The following is a 25,838-nucleotide window of genomic DNA, read 5'->3' as shown; positions in this document are numbered from 1 at the left end:
CCTACTCACATCGTCACCACATCAAGCTTTTTTTTTATTCTATATATGTATATAATTTTATTTATTATATTAGGAAAGAATGTTCGCTACTGATTTTAAATTCAATTTACCAATTATGAGCCTTAACAATGGTAAGGCATCAGGACCGGGCAACAATTACCTGAAATAGACACTTATTCTATTTCTATCAATCACGTGTTTGCTTCACAGGTATCATGTTCCGGGCACGATACTAGAAGGATTATGTAAGGCATCACAGCTGTTATTCCTGAAGGCATAAAAAATTAGTTCTAACTACCTTGCGAAAAGGCTTCATTAAAAGAAGCGGCTTGAAGTTTTTTTTTTAATGCTATAAAGATTACTGTCGCCTAAACAGTATGGTTTCAGACATCCACTATCAATCTGCCAGATTTTATTTGATGACATCAAAAAAGATCGTCACCTCCGTTTTCCCGACCTTTATGGATTTTAAGGCTGTGTTCGACGCGGCTTTGCGTGACAGAGTTCTAGAAAACACGGAGCCCCCTTCGGAATTTTCCCTTGTGGGTAGACGTACAAGCTTTGCCGTATTTGACAGTGCCGCGGCGAGGCATCCATTGTTTAAGTGAACTGCAGAGATCGTGCGAGAAAATATACTTAACCCGCTTTTATGTGGTGTCTTAGCTGGTGATTTTTCCGATGCGATTCAGGCAAGCCATAGATGCGTGCAAATAATCCAATAAGAGGACGGCAAACGTGGTTATATAGTCGGAAAGATGCGTGTTCTATCAACGAAATTTGCCGACGTTAACGCGGTACGCGGCTGACAACGTGCTGAATGAATGTCTTAAAACAGGCGATAAGGCTTAGAGAAGGAAGTTATTGTCTGCTTCCGATAACCTAACGTCCCTAACTGAACGAACAACAAACGTCAACCGTATTCGCTACTTGCGCCTTAGAGCTACTACAACGGGTTTATGTTTCTAAAGACACATTCAAAGGGGAACTAGAAGCGTGTCAAACGGCGGGTGGCGCTAGAGAGAATCCTGGGCGTATTTCTCTCAAGACATTTTTAGACTTCAGGCTGGAGGCTGTGGCAAACAATGGCATAGAAGTATTTTTTATGTAAAGATTCCTAAGAGCTAGATGGGCTTGGGTTCATCTATTGGTATGGGATAAAAAAAAATTGCGACATTTGTTAAGAGGGATTAAAGGAGCTGCTCAAAGTTCTTGTCGACATGCGAGAATCCGTTGTGTAGCGCATTAATTTCTCTACATACTGTACACAATATTAGATTTCCACTCTGAAGATAATTACCGCCACTACCGGTATATTTATCTTACTTTTTTCGCCTTAGTATATAGTACAAATGAACGAGAATATTTCTGCAATATACCAATAAGTCTGTATTCTATATTACTCTACACCTACACGATTTCAGCAATAAAGGCGTGTGTTACAAGTTTAGAAATATGCATTTACGTAAGACACCACTCTATAAAATTTGTAGTGCAAGTACGAGCGTTTGAGATATAATCGATAGCATAACACATGTATACAGTGGTACCTAAGTATCTAAGGGAAATCTGGACGTAGGCTTCACGAAAGTACATTATTGATAATTATACGAGAGATATCGTAGCGGTCGGCGTCAATGGAGGCAAGAAGCAGTCGCCTCCGTGACTTGAGAATTGGTCGGAGATGACGCAGCGGTAATTTTCATCTAATCGATAAAGTGACTAAAGTATAGCCCGCCCTAGAGCAAAGACGCGGAGTAGGTTCCTTGTCCTCTGTCCTCCTCCACTGTCCGGTTTTACCTTCTATTCTGTCAAGCCAAAGGTATGGAACTTGATTAAGTAAGAGAGAAATTAACAGGTAGGCAGCTCGGACAATACCTGACCGCCACGTAGCCAGACCTTGCAAGAAAAGGCCAACCGTCCAATAGGAGGTGATGCATGCTGGTGGTATATATATATATAGTCAGATGGGTAAACGGTGATAGGATCCAGTAAACGAGCGCGTTGTAGCGCGCAGACCAACCGACATCTCGCATGTGTCGGGATTCAACAAGACTGAGGCGGGAAGGGAGACCTAGTAGCGTCGGGGGCAATGTAAGACGGGGCAGTGATCACCATTCGCGAAGTGATAAGGTGTTTTTAGGTGATCATATTCTCTGAACTTTGAATAAAGCTGGACCTCTTAAGAACTCAGGGCTTGCACGACTTGAATCGTTGCCACTGCATTATTTCGAGCAACAGTTATTCGACGGGACGCAGCCTATTCTATAGCTAACACACTCCACCCTCGTGCCTTGCTACGGCTTTAGCATAGTACATGTGTGGCCTCTATTGGCGCAGCAGCCGTCATGAACGAACAAAAAAACATCGTTGATGATCATTGATAATCCACAGCTTGACTGAGCGCAACTTCAACGATACTCCCTTTTCCAGCCAATTTTATCCCAGGGCTAGTAAGATGACGATGCGGGATCTTTAAGTTCAGCTGAACCTTCTTTTGTTGATACAGGTGTGTTATGACGGGAACAATAAAACTTATCCTATAGCCACCACTTTTGTATTTTTGTCGTTATATTACATCAGTAAATTATGCTATGGATGCATATACATCAAGGTATTTATCCTTCACGTATCGATTAGAAGAAGTTACTCTTTACTTCCGTTGCCTGCGATCCTGTTAGCCTTTCTGTTTCTATCTGTTTTACGAACATTACTACCCAGGCCATTGCCACCCACTACTAGTGCAAGGAGGGCAAAATCCCTGGCTGACTATGGATCGGGTCCAAATAAAGGAATTTTTAATCATTCGTGGTTCCACGTCGAGGCAGATCCGGCCGGCCTCCGTCGTCGCCCGGAGCAGCTTAAATCTCGGCTGCTTTTCCACCCCCGTTTACTCCCCATCCTAACCCCCATTTGAGTTCCCGCTCAAACGGGCTGGAGTTTGGCTCCCTTCTCCAATGAGAAAAGGGAAAAGCCAAGGAAGCAGCACGTTAGGGTGGGAGGAGCCGGTTATATGCGCGTCGCTGTGGAAAGGGCCGCTCGCGCGCCAGTTCACTGCTGCTGCTGCTGCTAGCCCGCAGGCCAATGTAAGAGGGAACGGCCAACCAACCAGCTGGCCAAAAAAGAAGAAGAAGAAGAAAAAGCCTAAGTCGGCCAGCTAGCCCCATGTGTGAGACATAGAGTGAGAGGGGTAATGATATCTTTTAACGATATTTTAATCTCGCCGGACCCCAGCAGCGAATAGCACAAGGCGAACTGGCTTTTATCGCTGTCCTGCGTCGGCCCTGCCTTCCTTGGTTGTTATGCTAATGAGTTCCTGGGTGGAGTTTTAACGCCGCTGTGATTTGCTAGTCGTTCCCTTCGCGTTGTCGTTGTTGTTGTCGTCGTCGCCGCCGCCGCTGCTACCCGACCGAACCCTATAACAGCTAACCCCTGGCTAACCTCCGAAGTGTCCCCATTGAACCCCCGCCAGGGGCTCGGGTACCCCCTCACACAATTTCTTGGCTGCACAGTTAGGCCAAACCGTGTCCTCTATCACCCCAGACCTCTATACTGTACTGCCAGTGTGGAACATTAACGGGGTGGCAGCACATCCCCAACACACGCAAAAAAGTAGGGGTCAGCATCAAAACGAGGGTCGCGGGAACTAAGAATGGCCTCTTGATAGATAAAAAAAGGCCGGGTACTGATGGTAAGCTCTGGCTTTTCAAGACCAACCATCGTCCGTGTCTGAAGCGAAGCGTTTGCGCACTCAAGCTCGTTACACTACCCACTATTCTGAAGAAAGGGCCCTTTAAGCAGATCACTATAGCTTAAGGTGAAGCAAAGGTCCGTGTGGGCAGAAGCAAAAGCGTGTTGTAGCGGTAGTAGTAGTAATCGTAGATGTAGGAGGTGCCGGTGTGATAAATCCATAAGGTAACAGATAGTGTAGCCTATCTTAGTTGAGATTTCATTGGAACCATTGCAGCTTCTACAGATTTGTACTACGGTGGCTAGAAGGCGAGCGACGCGACCGATACAGCGGTCGGCAAACCGTCAGAGCCTAGAAGGCCAACGGCAGCAGGCGCTTCACTGAGTTTTTAAATGCTTCATCTAATCCTTACTGCAGTAAAGTCGAATAGACCAAGGCAAAGGCCCACTTAAGGAAACTAAAGTGACTTTTACGACCGATTTGCTTCTCTTTTTATATGGATTATGCTGCCGCTGCTGCCATCGATGCCGACGTAACTACAGTTGCTACAGTCGTGCGCGTTTGCGAGGGTATATTAGTCGCAATGAGCGCTCTCAGTGGCGGGCGAAGGAGCAAGCAACCAAAGTTTTGATATCAAGTCTGCTAGTTGGCTTAACTCAGAATCATCAAAAACTAAGATTTTCCGCTTTCTTCAAAGACGCATAACAAGTAACCTCAGTAACACTCTCTATAGGCAATTGAAATGCTACTACGCATCATGAACTGTGGCTGAATAAAGATTCTCACATGTTTTTGCAATGCTAAGATATAGCTGATGATGTGAAGTTAATTGAACTAGCTGAGGCTGTACTATATTATTTTGCGACTATGCCGATGGCAGTAACAATTAAGGCTTCGCTTAAATTTTCCGATATGTCTGCATGACAGATCAGCGAGCGAAAGTTGATCTTGCCCTTTGCGTCGGTAATGGCAGTTGCATGTAGAGTCTTTGAGGGTAGTTTCTACGCCTTATTACAATGCCGACAGAACTTCACGCCGGCCTTACAGCGAGGACCGTCGTCCAAGCCAAAGCGGACTGGGCAAGTCAAGGCAAATCGAGGCCAAGCTGGCAGCCGTTGTGCTGCTCTCACCATTTTTGGCGACTAAATCAAGAAGCGTATTTCGTTTCTTCCTGGTTCTAATTAAGGAAGGAACGATGAAGAAGTTGCTAGCGAGTGGTGATTCGGCTGGGCCAAAATGCTGGGGGAGTTCGGGAAGGACGCTAAGAACCCAAGGAAGTGCGAGAAACTGAACGCTGCTTTGGCAACAATTCGGCGCTAGCATTGCCACTGGCGGAGGTGGTGATGGCGTCAACGAAAATATCTTCACCCCCGGCGCCCCCATCTCCCACTTTTGACAAAAGCAACCCAGGCTAGGGTCTGTCCCTGATTCCGTTCTTCGGCTGCTGTTGCTGCCACCACCACTGTTACTACTTCTGCTGGAGCCTGTGGCCGCCTCTGTCACGACCATTACCAGTACAGCCACGCCAGTGCCGCCATGCCACCCGGCTGCTTGCTTGCTTGCTGCGGCTGTTACCACGGTTGCAGCCATCGCTGCAGCGGGTGATGCTGCCCTTGTTGCCGTCCAAAGTCGCCACCGTCGTCGCTGCCATCGCTTTGACTGGCGCAAAGGGTGCGAGAAAGTACAAAAGCAAGTTATTAAAACCGCCTCCTGGGCACACCGCGCGCCGTCATCCTGGTGGGCCCATGAAGTCTCAGTCTGGGACGACGCAGGGGAGCACCGGGAAAACGGGTCGTAGGAACAGCGAGATGGGACAACAGTTGGAAACCAGAGCAAAAAAGAGAAGAGTACCACGAGTCGAGGTTATGGCTCTGAGGGGGTGGCAGCGGCAGCGACTACTGTCGCTTGGTGACTGCCGCTGGGGCTGGGTGGATGAAGGCGACGGCAACACCCGCCATGTCTGAATTAGTGCAATGCCGCGCATCTGTTGCCCCAAGGAGAAAGACGAAGAAGAGGACGAGGCAACGAGGAAAAAAGGACACCCTACTACAGCCATCATCGCCAGTAAGGCTAGAACGACCACAAGCGACGCTAGCAGCAGCGGCAATAACTGTAAGCACTACTGACATAGAGCTCAAAGGCGACAAAATAAACACTTAGGGTTGGCGGAAAATGAAGATCAAGCTAGCTTGACTTAACAGGTGGAAACAATGCCATTAACTTTAGTGCTTGTTAGGAAACAATTTTCGAGCCGATCGTATTGCTTTCGTTATAATTTGACCTTTCTCATTTGATTCCAGATATTATATTGTAGAAGTTAACTGATTTTGTACCTGTCTAGGACATAGAAGGTATAAGCTCGTACCAGTAAATGTTGCTTTGTTGTTGATTGCATGTGGAAAGGTAGTCCGATTAACATCTTGCATGCATCAGACTAGTCTAGTTGATGTTGAAAGTATTACATACACGTAGAATATGTGGCGAAGTTTCAAAGAAATGCCTGATATTTACTAAATCTCTACTGGTATTCACCATATAGCATTAAGGCTTCATTCTAAGAGAACTAGGGCCAGCAAACTGGACTTCAGGAGCAGTTAGGTCAAGGCAATGCGTAGCAAATAGGCGTTGGATGCACCTTCGATATATAATAAAGAGACTCCCCAGTGTTCCATATAACATGTAGCTTTACTTTAAGCGTATATCCTGTATTAAGCTATCATTATTTTTTTTTTTTGATACCACAGTAGTTAGTTCTTTAACAATTGATGGACACTAACCTAGGCTCATAACGTGACGGGTGTCTAATTCTTGAATGAAGTGAAAATCTGAACTTCTAAAGAAGTTCAGATTCTCACTTCATAACAAAATCCTTAAACTGTTCACTTCGCGATTCATTTCATTGTTTTATTGCATTCGATAGATTTTAATACACAAATATTATCTCATGCAAAGAGAAGTGGATGAATGAAAGCACAGGGACTTTGAGAAACATTTAAGGAAATGCCGGATTAGATATAGGTCTGAGGCGGGTCTCAGACTTTCTTATATAAAATTAAAAAAAAACTTAGACATATCCTTTAAAACAACGTTATATTACAATACATAAGCATAGCAGTTTAGAGACAATCATAAAATCATCGTATATTCCTACATATCCATCCTGAATGTGCGTACGCTGCGCCCCATCTGCATATTAGTGAATGCCCTCAGTCACATAAATTTGTGAATAAGGGAAGCTCGTTCGATGCCTTTTGCCCTGCGAAGCAAAAAAGGGAGAGAGTAAAAGGTTCAGAGTAGTAAGGCACGTAGCGCTTAACTCGACCCCATTGTTCTTACCTCCCGTAGCGTCCTATCATTTAGACTGCGGTGGCCAACTCCTTTGGGCCGTCCGGTGTCCGGCACTGCTCCTCATACTCTTACCCACATTGTCCCCACCCAAATGCGCGCGTTCAGTTCAAAACCATATCCAGCGTACGCCTCACTGTGTAAGTAGGTAATAATAGCCAGTGAAGTCGTTGGCAATCGCCGAGTTCATTACGGAATCGATTCGTGCCCTGCCGCTCTTTTTACTACTCGGCCTGCCCGCTTGCTCGTCATGTATAGATCTGCCTGGAACTGTTAAAGGTTCATACCCACTCTATTCAACTTGCTCTGAACCGCTGCCTCCGCCGCCGTCGCCCTTGCTATAGCGGTTACGATTAAGGCTCTGCCACGACTGCCGTGAACTCAACGAGATCCGTCATTCGGGCATCGATGATGCTGATAATGATCTATTTGGACATTTCGCCAACGACATTGATTGTCGACATTAAGACGGGGGAAGCGGCGAGACGGGTCGGCCGGGGGGTTAACGAGCCAGCAAAGCAAAAGATAGAGAGAGGCACAAGAGGAGCTGAATGCAACGAGAACGTAGAGGGTCGGGGAAGGGGAGTGGGGGTTTGCTGTTCTATTATATATAGAAGCTATATTCTGCTTTAGACAACGACCAGTTGATGCTTGATAGTTCGCATGCTATTAGCTGAGCATGGGCCAATAGTCACGTCGCGATTCCAGTCCCTCAACGCGCTCGCCTTTTCTCACTGTTATGATAGTAACGACAATGACGAAGAGTGGGCAAATAACCGAACTCAGAAACCCTAAAAGTTCCCCATCAGAACCAATCCTCGCCCCCGATTTTGGGGGGCTCGCTACTCCGCTACTTTCTCACGGAACTCTCTAACGCCGAAAGTTCAGAGTATGACCACGATGCGATATTCGTGTCATCGCCTGCATTCCTCTACGGGCGGGTGACGGACGGACGACACTAACCCTCATTCCGCTCGGCTACTTCATGTTGTCTCTAGATTATAACGAGTTTCATATAAGGATTCATTCCATTAACTCTGTTTTCAAAACACCATAAGAACTTAAGAATTTTTCAATTTGAGGGAATTATTAATAAATATCTATACAGATTATGTCAAATGAAGATGTTTTAAATATACCTTTTATTTTACCCTAGTTTATTGATTGTGACATCAAAACAGAATGTACTGTGTTAATTCATTCGTTTCATTTTAATTCAGGAATATTTATGTGTTGTTTATTGATTTTGTTCTCGTAATATACTAAATAAAGATATAAGAAGCTATGTATAACCGGAAACTCGCTCAGAAAATCGTCTGGGAGCGCGTAGGCTGGGAAACAGAGATTATACTGCTTTTTTTCGGAGGCCGAACACCCGTTTTCGCTGTAAGAACATATGTTACACTTTCAGTAAGCTCGTCGTTGCTGTCAAGAAATACCCTTGTTACATGAAACCCCACGTAGGTTTTAGACGTAGTTTGTCTTGAGTAACCCCTCATGGACTAAAAGTGTTAAGCAATTCGACATTGATTATTGCTGATTAGTGTTCTCTTTCCGAAATAATTAGTTCTTGCTAGATAATTATATACAAACACAGCTCTCCTTAAAGGATATTTGTGGTTATGCCATATGTTATCGTTAGTTTTTGGAACAGTCACATACCGGGGGGTCAAGATCATACGATTAAAGAGTTGATTCACATCAGTAGACGTAGAAAACCCATTGGCCAAACACGAAGTGTTCGATTATACGGGCGTTTGCTGTTCAGTGCCGTACACCTACCTTCGAAAAATGCTTCGTATAATTAGCGGAAAGAAACTGTACCTGTATAAGTATCTCGCAACGACTATTATTCCCTAGACGAGGCCATGTTTTCGCTCTGGAGTTTGAGATATTCATATGGCGATCTCATTTCAGATAGAGGACGATGTGACGCATCAACCATTACACCCGGATCACCGGCTTCGACGTTAATTTATCGCAGTTTGCGAAAAAAAAATTGTTTCCGAAAACGATAATTTTCCACCAAAAAAAAAATATAGGAGTTTATTAATAGTTGGATCGATTTATCAATTGTGCGCAAAATACGCTTATGATTATTAATGATCTCGCTAATAGGACGAACGCTTTGAATAGCCAAAACCCCAATGATCTGATTCTGCTCTATTGTATTTCAAATTCTTCTTTTGAAGTAGAAATCGAAGCGCAGAAATCGAGAATGCCGTTTGAACGGCAGGTAACAATTGAACAACAACAACAAAGGCGGCGGCCACAAAGTAACGGCGCCCATGATACAATTGGGCGCATAAAGTAACATATAAACACGTTTCGCCCGCTCAATTAGCAAGAAATAGGCGCCCTTTATTTGCTCGGATGTTTGTTATGACTTTTCAAAAACGACACTTTGCTCGTCTTTCAGATTTTACCGCTGTCTTCATGACTGTTTTGCGAAGTGAACGTAGCTGGATACTCCAACGCACTTCAGCGCCGGGCGTTGGGGCAAAGGACTAACATCGCTCAAGTGTCTGTCAAGTGTTTTTAGCAAATGTTCAGCACGATGAAGACCCATTTGATGTGCACAACATCACGACGGGTAACGTTCCCGCACAATTTGGCCGTTGAACATTCCGCACAACGGACATGCCGATTCAGGATCGTCTGAGTTAGTAACGACAAAGCCCAGTGATTTACACATTTCTTATAGCTTGTTCTATTGCATTTTACGAAGTGTAAGGGATTACGGAGCAATCCCGTAATGCTATTGCGACCTCTGCATAACTGCCCTCTATGTGACTTTCAGCGGTGCAGAATTCGATCATCGACCGTAGCACGCGAACGTGTAACCGCACGAGCCGAAAGCAATAGCGCTCTCGCTGAATTGTGTTGGGGGCAAATACGATCTATTTATTTGAAAATGGGCCTGAGTTATCTAGGCCATCTTTTAAAAATTTGATTCTACTCACCCGTTGGTTTAATTTTAGCCGAATAGCAAACGTAACGGACGGTTGTACATCTTTTCTCGGATCAAGGAGCTACCCAATTTCTACATACGCGACTTATGCATAGCCAACTCGTTTGGCGCAGTACGTGGCGTCGGTGCATGTATATTTGCGTGTGTTAACAGCAACCTGTATTGTCTAGTCGTCTCGAACAATTACGACTGCGGCCATGTTAGCACGTCATCGGTATATCAGATAGCCAGTGTCCATGGGCACTGTGTGCTTGCAAAACAAACTTTGCAGAAACTTGCGTTTGAATTTTCCGCCGCTTTTAGCGTCCAGATATGCATCTAAGGATCATCATCATCATCATCACTGTTGGCGGTGAATGCTAATGTACATACGAAGAACTCATGTGGAACACCGGGTGTGACTCGTCGAATGGAAAGTGAACCGGAAAGATCATTGAAGGTCGGTGCCTGGATATGTTTGGCATGCAAGTCAGTACTTTACTGTGTTTTTTTGCTGTAGCGTATCAATTAATTTGTTGAGGACTTCGTTTTGATTATTGGGGACACAAAGCGAAATGTTCATGGCTCAGAACAAAATTCCCATGGATCGACCATATTCGTTCGTCTGTTAACCTTGACTTATTCCATATTCAAGCATTGCGCATTTTTAATAAGTATTCAAAGGTGAGAACTTTTTCGTGATGCATTTCACTAATTCAGCGGTGCGAGTACATTAGAAAAACCGTTTTCAGTTAAACTGAGGGGGAAAAATTGTATACGTTCAGTGATGCCATTTAGGACGTACCGCATCCATAGTTAGCGCTAAAGGCTAATTAGTGAATGATCGGCGTTTACTTAATGTTGCAGTTCTTATTTCAATTTTCTTACCATTACGAGCAGTGAACAGATATTTCATATTTATAAATAGCGTGCCTATTAATACTGACCTAGTTGTTTGGCTTTTGGGGTCTTGGTAGTAGTTCTGCTAGTGTCTCAAATATGTCAACTCCGGATTTTTTCATTATTTTTCTTCGATGTTTCGATGGTGTTCGTTGCACCTCTTTCAGTAACTTCTCTAGATTCAAGAGTATTTCAAATTATGGCTTTATCTATTAGAAACCTTTTGAACGTATTGCTCTATCGTTATCTGATCTTTGAATATCTAAATCATGCAGATATAGCACTTAATCAACCTCAGTCGAATACAACCATGAGCTTATTGTTATTTTATTTTACGATTCTAGTTTTCCTGAGTAGAAAAATGTAGGTTTTTCCGTTCGATTTAGATAACGATGATATAGGGTAACAGATATGTTATATCCGTGGCCGATATGACCGATTGATTTGGATCGTAAGATACGAGTGCCTAACTCGATGTTATTATGTTTGTCATTTCTTTCGAAGAATTCACTGCTTTCTTCGTTCCAATTAAAGTGTCTCTATCTGAGAAAGCCATGGAGTAGCTTTGATACGTCAGCTAAACATGGTACAAAACTAACGTAAAGTTACAGAATCCCCTAAATGAAACGTAGTTCACTAATGTTTCTGGCTTTTAACAGCAACTTACTTAGTATTCTGTGATTCGGTTTGCTGAACACTTGAAACCAGAGAATTTTACTTTTCCTGACGCGTAACTTTTAAACGACGTAGATAATCCTACCACGTATTTTTAGCCATTGGAATATCGTCCTGATAACCGATCAGTCTTGGAATTTCGGATAGGATAGTGTCTACGGTCTTTCACCAACTGGAGGCTGATCATGAGTGTCTCATTGGGCATCATTGTAGAATGGAACATGCCTCTATGGATGTTAATTATGAGGTACTAACGGCCTGTTTCCTTTGCGGAATGATGCAGCTTGAAGATCTAATTTGCTGTAGTGCTTCACTCTATCTAGTATTTGCATAGTCCCAAAAGTGACTGCATGTCTAGGAAGACATTAATTAATTCCTGGCGGGAAATTGGTGCACAGATAGACAATGCTATTTTATTTTTTTTGGTAATCAACCAAACGAAACCAGTCACTGTCCGTTACGTGTTCCATTGTCCCTGCGTTTGTGTACCTCTGTACTGCTCGATAAGCCTAATTTTTCGATGCATATGGGACTTGCCTTGTTTTGCCAAATAATGGCGTTGGTTTGTCACGAAAATGTACATTAACAGCAAAACTATCTGATAACTTACCGATTCTAGGTGCTGTAGTTTTTCCAACTTACCAAGAAGGCCAGTTACCTTTTTTACGAATTTTAATTTATTTTCATATAATGGTAGCTCTAGATGTCAGTGGTCAATGTCGGTGTCGGTGTTCTTTATAAAAAATATTTTCAGAGGGTGATTCACAAAAAAGTTAAGTCCGGATTATCCCGTAAATATGACTTTCTAAATTTTGATGCTTGACTCTCACGTTAAGGACACTGTTGTGTCGACTGATCATTGGCCTTTCAGATCCGGTGTCTGAACCGAAAAGCCGTGAATGTCAGGGATTTCTTAATGGAAATACTACGGGCATTGTTAATGCATTCGTTCCTATATCATCTGTGTTTCTGTGTGTGAGAGTTTATAAAAAAGCGTCTAAATACGTCAATAGCGTCAAAGCGTCAGACATACGTTCAATGGGTCGATTTGCTGGTTGTGGTAACCTTTTTTGAGGCAAAGTTTTTTTTTCAATCTACATACTATTGCGATACGACTTTGCTCCCCGTAATTTGAACGCATGAGATCCTTGAACAGGCATACATAACAATCAGGGGGCATTTAAGAAGGATAGTGAAGAAATCCAACATTGACATATTTGAGGTGCGTGACCTGATTTACCGTAATGGTAACAATTTCGCTACGATTTTTCTCTATTATTGAGTTGTTCATTTGGTCGTAGTCTAGAATATAATCATTATTTCATTGCCTAGCCGTACTGTGCTGCATGTTAACTTTAAGTTTCTCGCTATAGTTATTGCATCAGTCAACTACGATTTACATGCTTCCCTTTGCTGAGTAACTTTCTATCTAGTTAAGGGGTCACGGAGTTCCTAAATGAATGGTCTTCCTGTACAATACAGCCACAATGCTTAGCTCATGTATCGACTAAGTTCCACTTCTCTCAAAGCACTTACTTGGAAGCACAGGTGTCTAGATCATACAGGCTAAGTTTTCATAACTCTAGTATTAGTAGTAGCTTTTGCATATATACATACCACTGCAACCTGTGATAACTGTTTCGACCTAAATGTATATAGAAATATCTAGCCTAACTGAAACCACTTCAGAAGTTAACTTCGAACATAGTACCAGTTGTATAACTTTGCTTAGGATACCGATTCACGAGGGTGCTAAGCTCTTGGACTTGTTTTAAGGTCTTGTGCATGGGTTTAATTAGTAGTTGGGTTAACGTCTCCGTAGCGAATCAGAGGCAGTAGCGATTGTTTTAGGTTTATATATCCGTCATTTTTGGGTTGATAATTATTAATTTTTCATAAGGGACAGTTTTTATTTTTAAGCTCTCTTTAACCTCCTTAAAACCAAGAAATATGGCTACATTTCAGCATAGAATTAACAGCGTATGGTGCTTCGTCGTAGCTGGGTCGTGCCGCACCGTTTGGCTAATGCGACAATGTGGGTCATCGTATACAACGATAGATGTACACTGTACATATCAAATTGTGATATACCAGCATATTCGTGGTCAGTATGATTCCCAACCATATTACGGCACTTTTTTTTTTCTAAAGATTGAAGGTGACTAACTTAAAGGTGTAACAGCGACTGCTGTATATCACTTGTCTCTTTGAGAAAGATATCGAGAATGAGCCCAGTCGCCAAAAGTTACTGTCGAAAACTAATCTAATTTTAAAATAATCTTTTATTTTAAAAAAACACTGCCGTTTTTTTCTTTATTATTAATATAGTTAAATATTAATCTTAGGTAAAGAAATATGTACGATCTGTCATTGGGTGCAAAGAAATACCCCGCTTATATAAAACACCATGTTAACTTTGTCCTTTTTAAGCGTTATTTTCAACCGAAAAATTGAAATTTTCGGTATATAAATATGTATAGCGTTTCGATTCGACGAGAACGACCCCATTAGGTCGACTTCCATGTAAAAAAAAACGCTTATTTCCGTGTGGCATTAATGAAACAGTTGTTATAGGTGGGTTTGGGTTTTTTTTTTATCCATTTTCGCTATCAAAAAATTTATGTTATTTCTCTCAAACAATCCCTCAGAATACGTTTTATAACAAAAAATTGATTGCTCCTATATAAACTGCTACGACAATTGATATCTATTAGAAATTAACTCTGTAAAGCATTCAATAGCAAAAACGCAAAACGTATTTTCGTTCCCACTAGTGTGTGCGCGGAAGAAACAGACGCCATGTTTGACTATTTGCCATTCTCACCCTGTAATAATATTAATTTTAGCTGTAAAGATGTGTAGTGTAAGCTTACCTGGAAAATCGTTGATATCTATGAAGATTCATTGATTGGCTTCAAAAACGAATATGCTGTACGGAACATGTTGTTTTCAACATTTTAGCAATTCCAGTGAAAAATGAATTCAAAAGTTTGCGCCAAAATCTACGCCACATCAGCCGCGATTATTTTTCAAGTGAAATTTATTATACAGTCGCTCCGAATAGCACTCAAAAGTAGCTTAGAACTTATTTTTACGACATAGAAGGTGGTTGATGCTATATTTGGTTTTTATGCCAAAATGTTCATTTGAATCATAGGGATATGTACAGCAGTTTCACTCAGTCCGTTGAAATCTATGGTGTGAGAAAAACCTTCTTTCATAGAGCACGAGGTTAAATTTTCCCTCTTCAAGAGGCATGTCAGCTATTGAAGAACCTTTAATTGCTACTAAAGAATATTCCACTCACATAAGCCTCTATATAAATAGCCTAGTTTACATTAACCCTTATTACTTTCTCGTGGCCATCTATACAGAATTTGGGATAGAAAACCTCAGAAACAAAAAAAAAAAACAATTTCAAGGCCATTTTCAGATAGAAAGGCGAATACGCATATGCGAATTAAAACATTTGGTAACCGCTAGTTGTAAATGTTAATGTGTTGTTCTGCAATCCACGAACTCGTATAAAAGTATCTGCGTGAGTTTACAGCTGGCCACGGGTGTAAGCTTTTTGAGACTGAATGAATCGAGGGGCCGATTGTAAGCCCAGTTTGTTAGCACATTTTTTAAGAATGGCTTATATAGCTAGATCAAACTAGCATGAATGTGTTTAGCTATATTGTATAACACGCTACCTGAGCGTTCTTTTTCGATCGCAAGTACCAGCTGTAATATCACCGGGTGACTCTTCTGTGTTTGTCCTGATACTTTTCAAGCTACTTCCTTTGATTGCTGACCATCCAATCATAGCATCAGATCAAAGCACGATTTCCTCACCTGAATGTTTTAGTTGCTTCAGGGAAACTCTCAGCAAACTGACATAATTCTCTTAGATGACAGCAGGATCAACGCAAGCGTCATCCGTTTACTCATAATAGTAATAATAATAATAATAACCAGCTGCCCCATCAGGCCACAGTAAATTTAATATAATATCTAAAATGACCCAAGTCTAGCTAATCTACTAACTTCGTAATTGGACTAGTTTAGCAATTTTATGTTGACAATGCATTGAAGTTTAGACATTCATTCATCCTCTATGGCCAACGTACGTATCTGTTCTGTCGGACAAACTCATTCCAGTAGAATGAATGCAGCGTGAAATTTGACAAAGACAACGGAAAGGCCGCGATACATCCCAGGCTGGGCTATGCTTTGAGGCATGCATCCCCCTTTGTTCTTGACGCGTCCAAACTTCAGCGCACTGACAATGAAACATCTTTCTAAGTTTACTTTACACTGACTGCAGAAGAGCAAAGAAAATGTCTGCTCAGATCATGGGCCTCGACGCATTTCTCTTCAGCGGCAGTAACAGTGGGAGCAACCACTCAGGGATGAAGTAGCAAACCTTAAAAAGAATTGCATAGTACGAAGCGACGAAAGAGACATCTCATGCAAATTCAACAGTTTCCAGTGTGTTTTAAGAACCGAAAAAATCAAAAACTGGGCCGGATAAATAATTGTTAAAGTTATAGAGAGACAGCAACTTCTATTTACAGCAAAAATGGCTGCCTTCAATTGTCGAGGCAGGTTCCTTCACCAAGAAACAATGACACTTCTTGGAACTGTCAAACCGCTATAAAAACTAGTACCTAATCGTAGGTTCTAAGGCTAAAAAACAATTTGCATGTGTAGGAGAAATGTCCTTTTCCTTAATGTTCATATCATTGATTTGCATATGCATACGTTGCCTCTAAATCGCAATTTATTACTAGAATGACTACGGAGTTACTATAGATACTCTAGGTAAAAGTTAGGGTCAGGTTAAACTTAACGTGAGATTCTTGCCTCTGCAACACTTTCTAGCTGCAACGTCTGGGAAATTTGTGTAAGTTGTCAGTTTCCAGTCAATGCCTCCTGTACAACAATAAGCTTGTGAAGAAAAAGGAAAAAGCTAGAAGGCCTTTAGTTCGAAATCCTGCCGCCTTGAGTATCACCTAATAACATTTATCTGGTCGACCGACGTCACCAAAAAGAAAAAGAAAATACAGTAATCATCGGGAAAAAGAAGCAGTGTCCTTACCAAACGGCAATTCAAAGACGAATTCGTCGCCTTTCTTGATCCTATGGAAATATGTCAAATTAAATTTGGAAAAAGACTAGGAAACGCTCCTAGGCTAACTAGAACAGGACACGTTTAGGTAAGTATCAAAGAAGAAGAAGAATATACTATAGTTTACTTGAATAAGTCCCTGTATAGATCGTGATATGAGTGGAATACGAAACAAGGTTATACTTTCCATCCGGCTAAAATAATATTGCAAATTAACGTAGCACTTCTTTATTATAGGTACAGATAGGACTGCTACAGCGAAAAGGTACCTCATTGATTACTATGATTCGAACTTTCTATTACTTACGTTATGGTGCATATGATATATAGGGTTTATTTAAACGTTGGTCCAACAACTATTAACTGATATTCTGAAAGTAGTTACAGGAGGCCTAGTAAAAAGTTGTTGCTGCTGACTTCGGTGCTGGAAAATATGCTGGTATATTACTAACACCAGACGAAACAGCTAGCAATCAATAAAGACAATCCAGTTAATGGTTTTAAAGAAGTCCATGGGGGTGAATGTAACGACTCAAATCTATAAATTTAGTAAAGTTGATCATTGAAGGTATCATTGCTCCCGAGTTAACAATGTTCATTCACAACACTTCGCGGTGTCCCAGACAGCCGAAGCTCCAAGAAATCCTGAAAGGTTTCGTATTAGGTTAATCGGCTGTAATAATTAAAAGAAGGTCATATTCGTGCGCCCTTATTGCTACTACTAATCGTTATAGGCCGACTAATGGCCGGTAGCAACCCATTGGTTGGTTCATTTGTGCTTTGCATGAACAAGACGACATGTGCACATTGAGACACGTATTCAAGCTCATCTCTTTAGCATCAAACGATGGTATTCTACTGCTTTGCCTATTAAGATAGCATTTGTTTTGTGCTCACAGACATCTCTTCTACTGTCTAGATTCTTTTGGCCTGAACCTATATATATAATAATTTATAACAACATACAATAATAATTATCTGAAACAACATGTTACATCATGTTGAGTCTCCATCTTGTGTCTCATGCGTTCTGTGCAGTTTATCGTATAAGAATGCATGTCACAAGTCTTATCACGTAAATAAACTAATTACCCATCGAGCCCCTTGGAAGCAAACATTATTGAACAACTCTACACATTTCTGATCGACAAATATATACTGTATTAATAATTAGTGGAAGTTAGTCCGGCGTTCCTGCAATGTGGTAGTATAGGACGTTTTCTGAATTTTGTGTCAGCACGTTGGTAAACTAGCTAGCTAGAAAAGTAAGGTTCTCTTATTTCTATCTCGCGTTCCCAGGGCTGTCGTACCCTGCTACAGCTTCGGCCCCCCTATAGCAGACGGGAATGCGTTTGCCGCTGTCAGCACTGCCAGCCCAGTCTGAAGTAAATGCACGCGAAATAAAGGAGACACATTAGTGTTATTCTTTCGTCGTCGCGCCTCCTTTTTTCAGTTCCCTAAGGGATGATGCCACAGCCCCGTTGTTGCTTGCAGAAGCTTCCTCTTCGTCTTCTTGAAGGCACAGCGTCCTTCCCTTCTTGCTTACTCGATCTCTGACCTGACCCTTTGGCGTCCTTTCTGTCCGCTTTCCTTGGCTTGACATTCTTTTCCTAATTTTCCTTCTCCCTTTTCCTTTTACTGTTTCTCGCTTGCGAGAGATCGTTAAAATGAGGCGGCGCCTAGAGTCTTCCTCAACTCATTAGTTGAATTCCCACCTCCTTGCCCCTGACCCAGTCCAGCCCCGTGGACCCTGCCAGCAAGGACAATTCCTGCAAGGGACCCTGTTTAGCTTCAGGGAAGAAGCTCTAGCGGTCTCAGTGATAGTGAAAGAGGCTTCGGAAGCACCCTACGTACGCGCGGGGGGAGGGGGGGCAAAAGCGGGAATGGGGCGAAGCGGCGCTGGGCGACGGCGTAAGGATAGGTGGTTCCTTTGCCGCAGTATATACACACGGGAGTTAGTTGAGACTCACGGGCGTTGATAACATGCTCACACGTCAATGGTGTCGCTAAAACCAAGATTTCCTGTTTCAGTAACGGTGTCCAGTAATTAGTCTTTCGTTGTTGAAATCATAGTTTACTGCTAATATATAAGGTAGAATTTGATAAACTGCTCTATTCTTACTGACTTGTGATACTCATTTAGTCGTAGGAATCTAATAGAAACAGTTTAATGTATATAGCTCATAATTATTTCCATACGTAGAAGTTTGAACCGTTTGAAATGCATACATGCTATATTAATCTAACTTATCTATGGGTATCGTCACTGGTGCAACGATCTTGATTCAGCTAACAGAACACCTACAGAATCATAAATTCGTAGTATTCTTATGAAAATAGATGGCATAAAATCTTATTAGCTTCGTTGTGTATGTCTGTCTTAATTTCCATTGTTTTCTTTGATAATTTTACACAATGTCAAAATAAGCATCCTATGCTGTGTTGCCATTGTAACCATTAGGATCGTTCCACCCTCACACAATGCTGAACTGCGGTTAATTATGTTCTTTTCGAGCTATGCAAAAGGAGGTGGGTCCTAACAGGAATACATGTATGACCAGTTAGGGCGGGTCCCCATCCGCCTGCCCTTCAGCATTCAACCCTTTAATATCCAACCTTATCACATTATCGCCCACCCAAGGACTCCTCGATGCTCGCTACGCTTAAACCGCAGAGCAGTCCTTCCCACCCCGTCAAGTAGAGACTGTTCGCCCAATCCGCCGCTGTTCCCCTTTAACAGAGCACGTACAAGCAAATGACCAGGAGTTTCGTAGTTAAGACGCCCATAGGCTCCGGGAACTTGTCAGGATGAAAGAGTTGCCGGTCGGCTCATTGAGGGGAAGAAAGTGCGCGGGCGGGCTCAAAGGCTAGTATCTCTAAACGAATCACATAGGCAACAGAAATTTAGTCCGCACAGGCAACGACCCCAACAGAAAATCAGGCCAAGATTTCTTTATAGTCATTAAGTGATACCATTGTACGATTTAATCTAATCCGATAGAGCACGTTACGATTTGTTGGCAAGAACCTTTATACCAGAATTTTCAACGGAAGGGCAGAAGTGTGAAAAAAGAAGAAGAGTGTGAACAAGCTTGAATTGTTACGTTCAAATATGGAATACGCAGTTGAGATGTGCGATCTTCGCTTGATCACAGTAAACATATCGGACTCGTAAAAAGATTATCCATACAATATATATACACATATATCCACGCTCTCAACAGGGCATGTATGCGTCTAGTCGGTTAACCAAAAGCGCTAGTTATAAAAAAGGTCACGTTGTCCTTTTGAAAATGTCTAAAGATAATTAGTACACTAACATATATGATTACATACTGTACCTATGAACAGATAAATCAGACAAGCAGGCCTCTGCAAAGTGTAGCTGACGTTGAACACATGTAAGGACCATACGTACATGTACAAGAACATCAGAAAACGTATTTTCTAAATTAGCTTATATATTTGTTTCATCAATATATCGAAACAATGAGCCAGCAATGGTGGCGGCAGCTGATGTTGGGCCTGGTTCAAAATCTGTTTTTGTGTTGTTTGCTTCACCATACATGTATGCACGTGGTAGGGCAGAAGACTAACCTGCTGTTAATAGCTATGCGTTATATTTAGGCCTATGCGACAAACCTTGAAAATTCGAAGACGTGAGGAGGCAGGGGCGATAACATTGGTGGTACGCGAGTTTCGACTATCGACCCAAGCCGCTTCCGGTTAGGCAGCTCGTCCCCCTTTGTTCCTTCCCCTCCCCTTTTCCCGTCCATCTCGGTCTAAAACTCCCCAACACCCTCTCCCCTATTCTCTCTCTGTCTCTCTCAGTAGCAGCCGTAAGACTGCTGCCAGTATCACTATGCGAGTTTCCCGCCGCTGTGAGGCAAGGCCCTTCGTTCATCCCTGACTAGCCAGCTGGCAGTGTTAGCTCGATACAAAATGCATCCATTCACGATCACACAGAGACCTCAGGGCTCCGATCTAAACCGGCAAGATTATGTCGTAGTCTTTGAAGGCAGCAACCGCTGCACGATCAGATTTGGTCTAAAAGCTAGTAGCGGCCGCAGCGATGTTAGCGGTGACTAGGACTACAAAAGGTGGGGCACTGTGTTCGACGGAAGAAGAGCCGAACTCCGAACGGAGGTAACGACCAGAAAGGGGTGGTCGACTAGGGAGCTTATGGATTCCGACGCTCGGAGCAGCAATATGGAAGTTGCCCTTATTAAGGAACATAGCGGAGAGGAGGTTGATAATACTCGTTCGTGCTTTACTATAGCGTAGATTTGTGCAGGAGGTCCTTTTGGTGAAAGAATGCCACGAGTTGACAGTTTTTGGAAAAGATGGCAGCGAACACACAAAGCCTGAGACGCCATAGTTTGGGTGTGGGTACGGCGAGTAGGAAACCACGAAAGCTGTAAGAACTGTTGACTTGTTCGCCGTATGTTCGTTGAGACGAAAATTCAAAGCAAGTGTCAATCTGTGCTATTGTTTGCCATAAAGGAACAAGAGGAGCCAAGAAAGAAACAGGTTATTTCTAATACCCGATACTAGAAAAAATTAATACATAACAAAAATGGCCATATAGTATTAATAAATCGATAGACGATGTAGGTATTGGAATAATTGGACAGGTGCACTGCAGGAAGCGCATTTGATGGTCACGTTTTCAACGGATCCAAAGAAAACTAGCAAAATTCACTTCTCCTGACGGTGAACCTATTGTCTTGTATGTGGCAAGAGAAAAGTGTGACTGATATTTGTCTTACGTTAGATTTGGCTAACATCGTTGTACTGGTTTGCAGACTATGTGATTTTGCAGTTATAAAACTTTGATCAGCCATGTCATTATATAATGATAACAATAAAGCTTTTGTATTTATAGAAAATAACATCTTTGAGCTGAATAATTCAGCGTTCAATGACATATAGCATTATATCCAAAGGTTCGCGGCGAATGGCAAAAGCGGGAAACAGCAAACTTACCGAATTTCTGTTTTGCTGGAATTTACCGACGAAAACTTTAACATGAATTCTGTTAACTTTTCTAATTACCTCGAGAACTGGTGGATTCAACCTATACCATTTGTATGTATAAGCTGCGTTTTTGAAAATCGACCTTATCGTATCTGACGAGGTAGGAAGTTGTTAACACAGCCAAGCTTCAAGGAACACACCATTACGTAATTTCGGTAACATTTGATATAGTTATCGTTTCTGGGTCGTCAATTGGACCAGTGATTCCTTCTCGGCACAACAGCTAAAATTGTGCTCTTTAATTTCCTGTGGACTATGGAATAATTCTTTCGTTTTTAAACTATGAATATTTAATTTGAAGGTCATACATCGTTTTCTTGCGTAATACTGAATGTTTCCTCGCTCTCAAAAATCCACCTAGTTAGCATACAGGGAACCCGTAAGCCCCTGCCAGTAGTGGACTTCAATTGCTATTTGCCCCGAACGCAGCAATGTCAGCTTTATTCTGTTTGATGTAAGCCAAAGGCAGGATCGTTACCTGAGTATACCTTTCCGTCATTGCTACCTTCACTCTAGTTTAGTTCTTCTGAGTGGGATGTACACGTTTTTTTGCTTTTCTGTGCTTCTGCGTGCTTCTTTCGGACAGTCTTTGTCAAGATACGTGGACATCTAGACATCGGCAGATTTCGGTATCGATACCAATTTTCTTAGTAAATCTAGAATTTTATTGCTGGTTCTCTCTAACAGTAGTGGGATCTCTGAGGAACAATGCTGGAACTCTCCCTAGAAACTGTAAATAGGTATGAAGTGCCATAGTAACAGTATTACACTTGCAAGCGTGGCAGCTTTTGTCAAAGCTCAAGCTTCTAATAACAGGAAACGTAAATTTCTCTCTCTCTCTTAGATGCTTTGAAAGAATTTCAACGACCGCTGCTCCTTGAAGAATGTTAACAGCTCTTGGAAAATACCTGCGTGCCAGTTTTTAGTTAGTTGAGCCCATCTGTTTGCTCATCAGAGAGATTATCGAATTTTATCTGTTGTATCGCGGCGTGCTGTTCCAGATATACCATAAGTACAGCAGCCATCTTTTTCTACCGTCGAAGATAACGGTCTACATCATGACAAGTGCGCGAAGACCTTCCTGTAAGATTACTGATAGTTTCGACGGTAGTGCGACTTCGGAGACAGTGCCTAGTGATCTACGATATATAACAAAATCATTGAATTAATGAACCCAATGGCAAACTTTTTGTCGCGACACTTCGTGATAGGCGTATCCTTGAACGTAAGACCTAGTGCATAGGCCGCGCACGTCGTTTGAAATAGATTCATGGGTTTCGCCAGGGCCGTCATGACAGCAACTTTGTCCATGTTCGTGTACCATAGCAGTAGCCCATTGTGATGTCAATCAATCGCTCCCTGTCGCCCATCATCAATTGCTCCCGTTAGTAGTTAAATAAAATGGAGATTTTGGAGAAAATGGAGAGAGAATTTTTTTGTCCTTGGTGAGGAGAGTGAGATTAGCAGCTTACAGCATATTTTGTGAAGTCCGCTAATCGGCGACAAGACAGGAAGACTTGCTAGCGGCCTTGAAGTTCTGCTGTACCGCAGACTCCCAGATACGAGGATATTGACTGAGCATCATATTGAAAATATGAACCGAGTATTCTGCATGAAAACGCAAGTTACAATTTTTGACGGCTAAGAACACTTTTTTAGATAATCTGGAAAAAACATATATTAGCATGTTTGCCGGCAACTTGTTGCTTGTCAAAATCTTCAGTATCACTCTAAATAGATCGGAAGCTTTGCTTCTGATACTGTTATGACGATCCATTCTGTTCCGGGTAACGAAGTAAGCTAACTATATTTTTAGTCTTCAGGAATCTCTGTCTACAGCTGTAAAGTATGAGCAACAACCCATTAAACAGTGGAAAACAAAAATACTTCTTCCAGTAGAGATAAGCCTGGCTAGCATTGCTGTATTTCAAAACTTCGAGGTCAGTGCATAGTCAGGACCGCTGAACTGCGTTCTGTGTTTAGGTAATGGTGTAACATGTTTCAACCCAAAAACAATTATTGTCTTCTGCTTGACGGAGAAATTGTTGTTGGCTTACATGGTGTTGATTATGTGATGCTATAGTGTATATGATGTAGATAAGTAGTATTCAAACGTCAAATATATTGCCGGATAGCCCGCGGTCACGAGCTTTCCCTTTGGGGAGCCACGATCAGTTTTGAATGGATGGATGCATTACTGATAAACATTTAGTTATGATACAAAAGTCACTTTTCCGCTTCGGCACCTACTGCTTGCAGTGGCAAGGCCAAACGCCGCTTGAACGTTGAAATAGGAGTTATTCAGCAACACGATCGTCAATGACTTCCAAACATATTCCCTAAAACGTCCCCATAGGACTTTTCAAAAGTATATCTCATTAGCTGATCGGCTAATAGCAAAGCCCTCAATGCAGAGGGCAGCTATATTCCACTAGTTAGAACCTCGACAGTGCAGTATTTCTCATTTTCTTTCTTTCCAGTCTATAAGGCTCTGTATAATTATGTGAAGTCCCGGGAAAAGCAAACGCGGTCATTGTCAATGTTCTATTGGCGTTAGAAAATAGATTAGATAGCACAGTCATGTACTTTCGAACGCTCTAGTGGATGTTGGAGTTGAACCAGAAAACCTAAACCTGCTTGTCAGAGTTGTTTAGGCAAATACTGTTATTCCAGAAGCGAATGCTTCGAAGGGTTTGCTTTCTTTTAACGGAAACTCCAAATTTCCGAAGAAAGAATAGAATATATCAATAGCCCTATGTGCCTCGACGTCAATCTTTTATTCACTGTACCTTTCAATCGGCCTTACATAGGACTATATATACGGAAGTCAGCAAAATGAAGCGCACAAGGCCGAATTTATTAAAAATAGCCTTTGGTGTTACAGGGAGTATAAACATAAAATAAACACTCAGCTGAGGTTGCGGAAAAAGTAAGTTAAGTAAGCCACAAATTCTGTACATCAGAGAGAGACCTGTGGTAAAAACACAGTTTTACCATCTCTTCGAGCGAATGAAGGCTTGCTAGAATGACACGTTATTAGCACTAGGCCAATTTATCTAGCGACCCTATATACAAGAAAGCATCCCTCCCCTTCTTCCCGTAACCTCTCTACTTCACAAGATCAGATACCTGCCTGTCTGTGCTTATTCTGATCCCTGTTTCGAGTATAGCTATGGTGCAGGATAGCGTTACAAGTTGGAGCATTTATGCGATTTCATTTGTACCTACAGTTTGGTTCTGTTAACCCAATAGCCATTGCTACCTGTGCAATGCGTTTTCTGTGCTAGGCAATATCTTGGCGATGGACATCGGCGCCACAGGCGATACTGTATCAGTTTTCGGACAATCGGAGAACGTCTGTCAATGAAACCTGACATACATAAACATTTACCGAAAATCCTGATGAGTTTGTTTCGCTAGAGGTCTATAATATATTTTCCTAAGTGAAGGCTTCTGGTTAACGTCGCGTTTAAGAAATTCTAGTCAAGACAGGGTTGTCGGGTTTGATCCAACAACTGTTGTAGTCAAAAGGAAGAAATCTAACCAACTGTCGGCTGTATTGTCAACGGTATATTTTTGAATGCAACTTTCTGACTCGACGTACCATTCACATCACAGGCTATAATACTTCAAGATGTTCTTAAGAACATCCCCATAGTCGTTGTCAACGATACGCTGCATTAATGGATACTTTTAACGACAAGTACTCGTTGAGTAGTGACCTCTTTGAAACGGCAGTATTCACTGAGAGAAAAGTTCTATCATACGGACACTTCTTTTTGCGGTCAAGATTACGGCTTACGTTATAGCGTTTATCTAACGCTTCCCCAATCGAACAAGCAAAACGTTCCGTCCGATAGACTGAAGAACACACGGTCAGCCAGCCAACATATTGATGCATAAAAAGATGAACATATAACTATGATGAGATGGCGTCGTAGATTATAAGCCGCACGTGCTTCACTCATTCACATAGCTTCCGACATCAACAGGGATGTCTGACTAATTTTGAATCAAGTTAAACTACTAATCCCGTAAAAGATAATCACATTAAATCTAGTTAAATCGGCTGGGCATACAAATTACCATGAAATATACATATGTGGCAACCTTAGTGTGCATAGTCGATC

The 25,838-nt window shown here is 42.0% G+C and overlaps 1 long non-coding RNA gene across 3 annotated transcripts; it reads left to right on the top strand.

Moving 5' to 3' along the window:
- The first annotated feature begins 9,980 nt into the window (after positions 1 to 9,980).
- Positions 9,981 to 23,139, top strand: LOC111271437 (uncharacterized). Of its 3 annotated transcripts, none has more exons than XR_002686867.2 (3): positions 9,981 to 10,443; positions 13,529 to 13,662; positions 22,553 to 23,139. It is a non-coding gene; the product is annotated as an uncharacterized LOC111271437 (long non-coding RNA). The 3 variants fall into 3 exon arrangements; XR_002686866.2 differs by having other exon boundaries at positions 13,524 to 13,662; XR_015315316.1 differs by lacking the exon at positions 9,981 to 10,443 and adding an exon at positions 10,454 to 10,667 and having other exon boundaries at positions 13,524 to 13,662.
- The last annotated feature ends 2,699 nt before the right edge of the window (positions 23,140 to 25,838 follow it).

This window comes from Varroa jacobsoni, unplaced genomic scaffold, assembly GCF_002532875.2.
Source record: "Varroa jacobsoni isolate VJ856 unplaced genomic scaffold, vjacob_1.0 contig00615, whole genome shotgun sequence".
Taxonomy (NCBI): domain Eukaryota; kingdom Metazoa; phylum Arthropoda; class Arachnida; order Mesostigmata; family Varroidae; genus Varroa; species Varroa jacobsoni.
The sequence above is the reverse complement of the archived record's forward strand: the minus strand, read 5'-3'. Positions and strand labels throughout refer to the sequence as shown.